The sequence below is a fragment of the Choloepus didactylus genome, chromosome 12 (genome assembly GCF_015220235.1).
Source record: "Choloepus didactylus isolate mChoDid1 chromosome 12, mChoDid1.pri, whole genome shotgun sequence".
Classification (NCBI taxonomy): domain Eukaryota; kingdom Metazoa; phylum Chordata; class Mammalia; order Pilosa; family Megalonychidae; genus Choloepus; species Choloepus didactylus.
The window spans coordinates 32412709-32424116 of NC_051318.1; the positions used below are offsets into that span (position 1 = coordinate 32412709).

Here is an 11408-nt window from a genome sequence, read left to right on the forward strand (position 1 = left end):
TGCACTGAATGTCCTAGCCTAACATATTCATGGAAACAAACTAGGTTTTCTGGAATTTTTCAAGAATTTTTTTCCCAGATTTTCAATCAGCTCCTATTTTTCTTTTACTTGTACCATGAATACTCTTCTTTTTTTTTTAATCAGGTATTTGTTTAGGTTTCATTTCTTTTCATTAAAACTATGAATTCTGTGGGCAGAGGCCATGACTTCTTTATCTTGTATCTCTTGTATTAGAAGAATCACCCCAGGCACTTAAAAAACAAACAACTCAAACTTTGTAAGAAGGATGTGCATCTGCATGTGTGTTAATACCTGCAAACGTGTATTACACCAATGTTACTATCATGGTTAAAAATATGCTTTGTTTTGTTTATTTTCACTTTTAAAATAGTATTAAAATCCTGTGGCACATTCTTTTCAATGTAATAAAAAATGCTATACATTCATTTTCTAAAAGAGAGCGTTTGTTTTAATGGGAATGCTTAAAAATAATTTGGAACCTAATTTGGTGATGAGATGAGTGATCAAATTCCTAGAGTTATAACTCAAAAAAATGAGTATGAATTAATAAGATAGATTTTTTAAAAGTATGATTCCTAAATTGACTTTGAAAGAAATTTCAAGTCCCATAATCTCATGATTATACACATTTAGAGAAATACATTTGGATAGAATTATTTAAAGTCTCTTCAGTATAAGGTTGCATTTTTCCAGATTGATGCATTCTAGTAAATATTTCTATATTTTCATTTCACTGTACATGGTGTGTAAATAAGTGAGTGTTCAGAGACACCTGCCTCAAAATCATCATGGAAACTTAAAATGGTTACATGTGCTAGGGGATCAGGACTGAATGCATATGCCCAATACTTTAGAATCTTAAGATGTTCTGCCTAACCCACTGCTTACATGGCAAATATGTCTGTCATTTTCAGTTTTTTGTTTTAATATTGTAGTCCATGTGATCATGGTCATGAGATACATAAATAATGCTAGCTGCTAGGAGCTTACATAATTCCATATCTATATTCAACTTTAATATATTAAATATTTAAATTCATGAAGATTATTTAGGCATTCAGTATTTAACTTAAAGAGGTTGATAAGGTTTGCATTGGAGAGCAAGTGGTGTATGGATGCAATGCATTTCTGTGTGCAGGAGTAAAAATGTAAATTATTTGGGGGAAGGCTGCTTACTAACTATAGTATTAATTTTGTTGAATTGAGTATTCTCTGAGGATATTGTACTTTAGACATTTAGGACTGCTATGATAACAGAAATAACATTTAGCTTACTATATGGTTAAATTTAGGCAGGACATTACAATGAGAGCTATCAGGCCCACTTCATCTATCTACAGAGGGAAAAAAACTGATTTTTTAAACAAATGAATATATTGTTGCCTAAATCTTTATTTTTTATATTTATTTTCTAGTTTTATTTACTTACATTGAGGCAGAAATGTATAGAGCAAACTTTAAAAGACAGTAAAGTATAACTGCTGCATGTGTAGAAGAAAACTAATTGTTTTATTACTGGATACACCAGATGACTCCCAAAAATTCCTATGATGTCATGTAAAAAAATTAAAATGTGCTGTTAAATAGTTTTAATGAACTTCGTTTTCTTTATTATGTTGCGAGTTGGGTAGACTTTCTCATTTTTCATTAGGACTGATTTGTTTTTTTCTATTCATTTCTTTCTATCATTCTCTCCCCCAATCTCTCTTTCCCCTGTGCCTCTTTCTTCTTACCTACACTGTATTAAAAAAAAAAAAAGGCATGCATTAGTGTTTATTTGTCTTTGCAAACAATATGAATGATATAAACTGGCGGAGGAGCCAGGAAGCACTTGGAGAATTGCTGCTGCCTTCCATTACATCTGGTCTGCTCTGATCGCTAATTGCCTGTCACAGCCACTGAGCCATGGTGCCAGCAGGGCTGCCACCTCCTGTTTGGTCAAGTTGTCATCTCCTATTAATATGAACCCTGTTGTTTTTTTCCATTGCTTCTATTTTCTCACTCCAGACAGAATAAAATCCATTATCTATATGTGATATGAGAGTATCAAAATTTTAATTTTGCATAAAAAAGTTAATGAAAAGACCTTCTCATGAAAAGTGACTCTCTCACCAGGGCTGCAGGATATTTTCTCTACCCTGCTGACTTTAAGGGCTCATGTCTTTTTCTTTTCCACTTCCACTCAGCTATTTTCACAGCACCAGAGATCATCTGATGAAATTTTGCAAACTTCAGGCAAGAAAAAAATAAAAGCATATAAAAATGCAGAAAAATTTCTGAGGCCAGTTTGATAATAGCCTGGAAATCTTTGTTGTTTACTAGTTTCTGCAAAATAGTATAAATAAAATTTAATTTATACTGTTTCTACATTATAAGTTCAAGAAGCAGATAGTACATGGTTACCATTAATGTGCTTTAGGCTGATAATTTCCAGCTACTTGATAGCTTCGTGACAACCTCAACACCTGTTTCACTTCAAGGATTCATCTATGATTCAAAATGTCTAGAATGAAGACCCATCCTTCTCTTTGTTGGTACTGTGATTAAGCCTTTGTTCTGAGAAGGAACAAAATTATATACATTTCTTCACTTTTTCTTTTTTTTTTTTTTTGAAATTGTAAAATAATCTTTTCTTTTGTAATTATCTATGAGCATTCTTGGGCTGTGCTTGGGTCTCAGCGATATAAAACATATGGAAGATATTCTACTCACTGATCTAAGATTACAAAAATAAGTGAAAAGAATTATTTCAAATCTGTGCTATCAAAAGCCTGGAATGTAGAGTTTGGATTCATCAGGTGTATGTTCTATATGATACCAATTAGAAGATTAGATGCATTGGTAGTTGAAATACCCAAAATATAAATGTAACACTAGTAAGAGGTGGAAAAGCAAAGCTTCACACCACAGGAATAAAATTATTTGACTCTAATTCAATATAGTATCTACTACTTTTGCTACTTATTATATATGAAATTCTGTGCTTGGAATTTGGGTCATACAAGTAAAAAATTCACAAATCATCTTTTCAAGAAACTCATAATACTATTCAGGAAATACAACATCAATCCAAATCATTCTTTACAGTATTGAGGACATATAATATTAAATAAATTTATATTTTATGACTATTAATGATTTATACAACAATAATAAGTAGCTCTTGCCGTTGTCGCCGCGGAGCGGAGCCAAGCTGATCAGATAGAGGAGCGTGGTTACCGGCGGGCTGGGTCTATGGTGCTCCTTTGGCTGCTCCACTGGCTGGTGTTTTTTTATCAGGGCAAGCTGTGTTCCATGGCTGGGAACTTCTGGCAGAGCTCCCACTATTTGCAATGGATTTTGGATAAACAAGATCTGTAGAAGGAGCGCCAAAAGGACTTAAAGTTTCTCTCAGAAGAATAATATTGGAAATTATAAATATTCTTTACAAATGTTATCCAAGCATTAGGTGAACATCTTAAATTAAGACAACAAGTTATTGCCACTGCTACAGTCTATTTCAAGAGATTTTATGCCAGGCATTCTTTGAAAAATATAGATCCTGTATTAATGGCTCCTACATGTGTATATTTGGTGTCCAAAATAGAGGAATTTGGAGTAGTCTCAAATACAAGATTGATTTCTGCTGCTACTTCTGTATTAAAAACTAGATTTTCATATGCCTTTCCAAAGGAATTTCCTTACAGGATGAACCATATATTAGAATGTGAATTCTTTCTTTTAGAACTAATGGATTGTTGCTTGATAGTGTATCATCCTTATAGACCTTTGCTCCAGTATGTACAGGACATGGGCCAAGAAGACATGTTGCTTTCCCTTGCATGAAGAAGTGAATGACACCTACAGAACGGATCTTTGCCTACTGTATCCTCCTTTCGTGATAGCTTTAGCTTGCCTGCATGTAGGCTGTGTTGTACAGCAGAAAGATGCCAGACAGTGGTTTGCTGAGCTTTCTGTGGATATGGAGAAGATTTTGGAAATAATCAAGGTTATTTTAAAACTGTATGAGCAGTGGAAGAATTTTGATGAGGGAAAGGAGATGGCAACTATTCTTAGTAAAACACCAAAACCAAAGCCACCTCTAAACAGTGAAGGAGAGCAGGGTCCAAATGGAAGTCAGAACTCCAGCTACAGCCAATCCTAAAACATTCCAAAGAATTCCATAATGGATCACTTGGAAATCAACCATTGGACAGATTTCAGTAATGTCTTCAGTGGAACACAAATGAAAATGAATAGCTTGTTTTGGTCAAGTGTATTGGGAAGTGATTTTATTTTTGCAAAATATTTTTTCTTTACTTAAATTGTTTCTAATACATTGATTAAAATTTCTTGATTGTAAAACTTTGGAAAGGTTCTAAGGGGGCCTATAGACAGACAGACATAGATATTTCAAAATTAATAGCTTTTTGATTAGTATACTTTTTTAAAATTTGGATAATAGAAATTATAGCTTTTTATTATAATTAAGCCAAGAAACACGAAGCATAATTTGTTTAAAATTCTCTTTGGTCACTGAAGGACCAAAAAAAGACATAAAAAGTCAAATATATGAGGGTTTTTTTTCTCTCCTTAATTTAAACTTTCAAACTATAGTTTAAGGAATCAAATCTTACAAAATCCTGTAAGATGTTGGTAATGATGTTGATAATTTCAGGGAAATTAATCAAGTACCTATTGATTTAAAAGTGTATTTTATTCAGTAGTTTTGGTATCTTGCCATGGAAGATACTAGCCCAGTTTAGCAGAAAACATGCCATATGTATAGCATACTTTTGACATTTTAAAAGTTATATTAATTCTGTAACCATTTTGAAATGCTGGGCAAACTTTAAAAAGAAAAAGATCCTCCTTGAAGGTATTTGCAATTGATTTGAAACTTAATTGGATAAAACACCATAATATGGTTGAAATTTGGTAAAATTTTAATGTTAATTTTACTCTACTGTGAAAAGTTTTTTATAAGCTATACACACCCTCGTTTATTTTTGTGGGATTTACAAATTTACTACAGCTATCCTGAGCCAGGAACATAATCAGGTTTGAGGCCAGTTTGATACTGGCTGTTCTTAATTCTGATATGAGTGTAGGACTTCAGACTAAATATTATGTCAATGGGACTGTGCTGTCTGGGCAACTCAATAAATTAATCATTTTCTTCAGACTTGAAGGAGAGTGATAAAATTTGGAGTCATAGGATGTTGATATATGCTTTAAGGATTAAAATTTTTTATAAATCAATTGTGAGTAATGGATTTTTAAATTAAATGTTGACTTCTTAGTATAAAATTATAAGAATAAAAGTAAGTTCTCCAGAAAAAAAAAATAATAAATAATGTTAAATTTAATAGAATGTTAGACTCATTTTGGTTGAGTGTTTAAGAATATAAATATCTCATTCGAGAATGAGGTGCAACCATCTGGAAAAGAGGTTTATAAAAACATGGTCTGCAAAATCCCCATACTCACATCAAAGATATAAAACATTACTGATTGAAATACAGAAGATAATTTTTTGAGAGTTTATAATATTTTGAGTTCAATCACTGTCCATTGAGAGGGAAAGAGTAGGGAAGTGTTTCCCTTCTGTCTCAAGTCAAGAGAGACAGGTTATAAGAAGATCATTAGGAAGCCTTAATTCCATACTTCATCAAAAACAAGATTTCATCTATTGTGTTTAGGTAGTTAGCTATTGCTGTGTAACATTTATCCCACAATTCTGTCATTTAACAGAGCAAACATATACAATCTCACAATTTCTGTGGGTCTGGAATACAGATTTGCCTAGCTGGATACCTCTGACTCAAGGTCTCTCATGAGGTTGCAACAAAGCTGCTGGCTGGGACAGTAGTCTTATCTGATGGCCTGACTAGGAGGTGAGGGGGAACACTTTCCAAAATCACTTAGTGCTTGTCGGCAGTCCTTGAACCCTTGGTATGCAGGCCTTTCCACAGGGCTGCCTCGCTTAATGGCAGTTGGCTTCTCCCAGGGAGAGCAATCCCAGAGAAAGTGAAAATACCCAAGGTGGGAGCCACAGTCTTTTTATAACCGAATCTTGAGTTCTATTCCATATTCAAGGGACCCACACACAAATGTGTGATCCCAGAGGGCAAGGATTATCAGGGGTCATTAGAGGTTGCCTTTCAAATTGGAAGAAGCACCATTATTTTATATAACACTAAGAAAAAGAAGCCACTGTCAAATATTATAAAACATATTCTCATTTCTGAGAAGTTTGTATATGAAAAATATTTGCATGTCAGCCGGGGTCCTCTCTTCCAAGGCAATCATCCTACTTTAGTGGGTAAGAATAATAATTATATATCCCAGATACCTTCCATGATGTGACTTGGCCCAAGGGAAACCCACCCAGCAAACACTAATAGCGGGGGTTGAGTCCACTTTTGCTCCATCTCTCAACCCTGACATTTCTTTCCAACTTTCTTCTGCCCTACTTTGATAGGCATATTGTCAGATCAGTCAGCCTGATGCCTAAGGAAACATGCAAACAGAGAAAAAGTATTTCCCCCCTTATTTCAGTTACCCCAAACCCTACAACTGATATTCCTGAAGATACCCCCTTACCCCGCTTTGTTGAAGGATTTAGAGGGAGGGACAAGAAGAACCTCATATCATAAAAAATGCCCTCTTTTATGAGGATATTGTAACATCAATATTCCACTTTTTTTTCCACCTTGACATCAGAATCAATATAAAAATGAGATATTTGAGAGATCTAGAGAAAGAATTATTATTGCTAATAAGGTGATAGAAATCCTGACTTTAGAACATGTCATCAAACTTCCTGACTGTCCGCTTCTGATGTAGACAGTTTTATTCTACCCCTAGCCACCCCCTGCCACCCACGCACCTCATGAGCTAGCAACATGGTAAACACAAGATACAGTCACTCTCTCTGTACCAAGTTGTTCTAAAATTAGAATAAGGAGGAGAATAGATGAGTTTGTTTTCCCAAAGTTGCCAGTTGGATAAATAAATGTCATTGTTCCTCATGTAAGGTAAAGTGAGGGGTGGGAAAGGAAAATTTTAGTGGATTTTGTGAGCTTTTGATTCATTTAACCTACTGAAACCAACCAGCTTTGTGTGCTATGTTTATCCCCAGGGCAGGAGACAGATTTTTTAACTTGGAAATCTTCCTTCCACCAACAAGAGGCTGCTTATCCAATTCCAACATCCTTCCATTTTGGTATGTTACTGAAACCAGTGGTGCCCCCCCACTGTTTTCCCATGAAGCCCTGAAATTGGTCACAGCAGTACCTTAATTAACTCTAGGGCCATTATTTACCCAATAGCTGAAAACTTACTCTTTATTCCAACTTCTGTTTGAAATTATTCCCAGTATGTTTGTTCAATATATTTCAAATGGTTAGGCAAAATCAATAGCATGATAACATAAAAATAAACTGATGGAGGCGGGGCAAGATGGCGGCATAGAGAGGAGTGGAAGCTAAGTAGTTCCCTGGAACAACTACAAAAAACCAGAAACAACTAGTAAATAATCCAGAATAACTGCGGTGGGACAAACGAGACCATCAACTCATTGTACACCAACCTGAATTGGGAGGAATGCCCGAGAACACAGCATAAAATCTGTAAGTAAAACCTGCAGATCCAAGTCATGAGACTCCCTCCCCCATAGCCCGAGCTGCAAAGCCTCGTGGTGCCAGAGAGAAGCTCTCTCCCAGCAAGCGAATATAGCTCAGCTGAGCTCCAACTGGGGTTTTAAGTAGCGAGTGTGAACTGCTCACTACAGGTATGCATCCCCAAAAAACAGACAGAGGCTTTGGGTGATGACTGACCTTGGAGAGCCAGAGGGTCACCTTGGACTGGGTCTGAAAGGGACTATCTGTTTCTTTTTTGGCTCAGTGGAGAAAGCCCCAGTCTTTCTCAGTTTCCAGGGCTGTGACTCGGGGAAGGGTGGAGACAGCACAAGCAGAGAGCAAGACCATTGAAATGCTAATGACCTCCACCTGAGGGGTCTGTCTTCTCTAGGAGGAAAGGGGTGGGGCCCTTTCCATTCAGAACCAGACCCCAGAGCCTGGGGGAACACAGCCATACCTCCTCACACCAGTCAAGAATTATAGGCTAACAGGCATCACCTGCTGGGCAGAAAAGCACAGTGACCTGAGGCATCAAAGGGTGGAGCAATTTTCTAAGACACACCCACAGGGAAACCAGATACTGAATATTTCTTCCCTCTGGGACCTAAGCCTGTTCTGGTCTGGGAAAACCTGATTTGGATAACCAAGGAAACCATGCCTAGACAACAGAAAATTACAATCTACACTAAGAAAAACAAAGTTATGGCCCAGTCAAAGGAACAAACGTACACTTCAACTGAGATACAGGAATTTAAACAACTAATGCTAAATCAAATCAAAAAGTTTAGAGAAGATATTGCAAAAGAGATAGAGGCTGTAAAGGAAACACTGGGCATATACACGGCAGAAATCAAAAGTTCAAAAAAAACAACTAGTAGAATCTATGGAAATGAAGGGCGCAACACAGGAGATGAAAGACACAATGGAAAAGTACAACAGCAGATCTCAAGAGGCAGAAGAAAACACTCAGGAACTGGAGAACAAAACACCTGAAAGCCTACACGCAAAGGAGCAGATGGAGAAAAGAATGAAAAAATATGAGCAACATCTCCGGGAACTCAAGGATGAAACAAAGTACAATAATGTACGTATCATTGGTGTCCCGGAAGGAGAAGAGAAGGGAAAGGGGGCAGAAGCAATAATAGAGGAAATAATTAATGAAAATTTCCCATCTCTTATGAAAGACATAAAATTACAGATCCAAGAAGCGCAGCATACTCCAAACAGAAGAGATATGAATAGGCCTATGCCAAGACACTTAATAATCAGATTATCAAATGTCAAAGACAAAGAGAGAATCCTGAAAGCAGCAAGAGAAAAGCGATCCATTACATACAAAGGAAGCTTAATAAGACTATATGCAGATCTCTCAGCAGAAACCATGGAGGCAAGAAGGAAGTGGTATGATATGTTTAAGATACTGAAAGAGGAAAACTGCCAACCAAGAATCCTATATCCAGCAAAGCTGTCCTTCAAATATCAGGGAGAGCTCAAAATATTTTCTGACAAACAGACAATGAGAGACTTTGTGAACAAGACACCCGTCCTACAGGAAATACTAAAGGGAGCCCTACAGGGTGATAGAAGACAGGAGTGTGTGGTTTGGAACACAATTTTGGGAGATGGTAGCACAACAATGTAAGTACACTGAACAAAGGTAACTATGAATACTGTTGAGAGAGGAAGGTGGGGAGCATGTGAGACATCAGAAGAAAGGAGGAAAGATAAAGACTGAGACTATGTGACTTGGTGAAATCTAGAGTGTTCAACAATTGTGATAAAATGTACAAATATGTTCTTTTACGAGGGAGAACAAGCAAATGTCAACCTTGCAAGGTGTGAAAAATGGGGAGGCATTGGGGGAGGGATGCAATCAGCATAAACTAGAGGCTAACTAATAGAATCATTGTATTATGCTTCCTTTAATGTAACAAAGGTGACATACAAAGGTAAATGCAGATAAGAGGAGGGGATAGGGGAGGCATGTTAGACACTTGACATTGGTGGTATTGTCTGATTCTTTATTCTACTTTGATTTAAGGTTATTTTTCCTTTTGCTGCTTCCTAGCTGTCATTTTTTTTTTTCCTCTTTCTTTTGCCTCTCTACCTTCTTTGACTTTCCCTCCTGCCTTGTGGAAGAAATGTAGAAGCCCTTATATAGATAGTGGTGAAGGTGGTGAACACATAAATGTATGACCATGCAGAGAACCATCGATTATTTACTTGGGATGGAATGTATGGTGAGTGAACAAAACCATATTAAAAAAAAAATGGGTTGATGACAAAACCTCGAGGGCAATACACTGAGTGAAATAAGCCAGACACATAAGGACAATTATTGCAGGGTCTCACTGATAGGAACTAAGTATAATATGTAAACTCATAGACATGAAATATAAGGTACCAAGATACAGGATGAGGCTTAAGAATGGGGAGTGGTTGCTTAGTATGAGCAGAATGTTCAATTAGGATGAACTTAAATGTTTGGAAATGAACAGGAGTGTTGGTAGCAATATGTGAGAATAACTAACAGCACCAAATGGTGTGTCAATGAGGTGGAAAGGGGAAGCTCAGAGTCATATATGTCACCAGAAGGAAAGTTGGAGGTCAAAAGATGGGAATGTATAAAACTGAATCTTATGGTGGGCAATGTCCATGATCAACTGTACAAATACTAGAAATCGCTTCCATGAACCAGAACAAATGTATGACAATACAATTAGAAGTTAATAATAGAGGGGCATATAGGGAAGAACTATATACCTATTGCAAACTATATACTACAGTTAGTAATATTTCAACATTTTTTCATAAACAGTAACAAATGTACTATATCAATACTACGAGTCAACAATTGAGGGGGGTTGTTTAGGGATCGGGGAGGATTAGCGTTTCCTTTTTTTCTTTTTTCATCTTTCACTTTATTTCTTGCCTGGAGTAATGAAAAGTTTCTAAAAATTGAACAAAAATTAAGTGTGATGGATGCACAGCTGTATGAGGGTACTCAGGGGCAAGTAATTGTACACTTTGGATCTTTGGATAATTGTATGGTATCTGAACAATCTCAATAAAATGAAAAAAATAAAAAAATAAACTGATGTCAACATGGAAATGTCCTGATTTTTTTAAAGTTCTGCATTTACATATTTTAAAGGAGAAATTATATTTTCCCAAATTAATACCTCTAACCCTTAAAGTTAATCTCCAAATAAAATGTAAAATCCAACTGTAAATTCCAAAGAAATTAAAAATCAAGTGTCATCATTTCTAAATTTCTTATCTTGCTTTGTCTCAGTCAGAAATGTATAGAGAAATAGCCTCCACTTCCTCCTAGACCATGGCATTTTAGTCCTGTGACATAGCATCCACTACCATTGCCTCACAGCCCTGTGATACCTGCTTCCCCCAGGCTGACACTTCTGTAATGGAAGAACAAGCCTTACTAGATTCAAGAACTGAAGCTACTCTCAATTTTTCTGAAAGTTGTTAACATGAGGAGCCTATTGAGGATCAATGAATTATGCTGAACTCTACAAAAAGAGCTGTTTCTCTATACATCATTTTCTGTAGTTCTGGGATCTATTTCTTTCTGCTTCTCATTTTTTCCTATTCCTTTAAGAAAAGATCAGTTGCCTTCATGATGTTTCTTGCTCTTTTCCTTCTGTACGTCTTATAAGGCCAGCACCATTTGTTGACTTTGTTACTCTACTAAACTTTGTTTTTCTGCTAACAGGAATCATGGTTCCATGGCGGCAGCAGGCCGGG

General features: G+C 36.3%; 1 pseudogene; it reads left to right on the forward strand.

Annotated features, from left to right (window-relative positions):
- The first annotated feature begins 3288 nt into the window (after positions 1 to 3288).
- On the forward strand, positions 3289 to 4165 carry LOC119507246 (annotated as a pseudogene).
- Positions 4166 to 11408: the final 7243 nt, after the last annotated feature.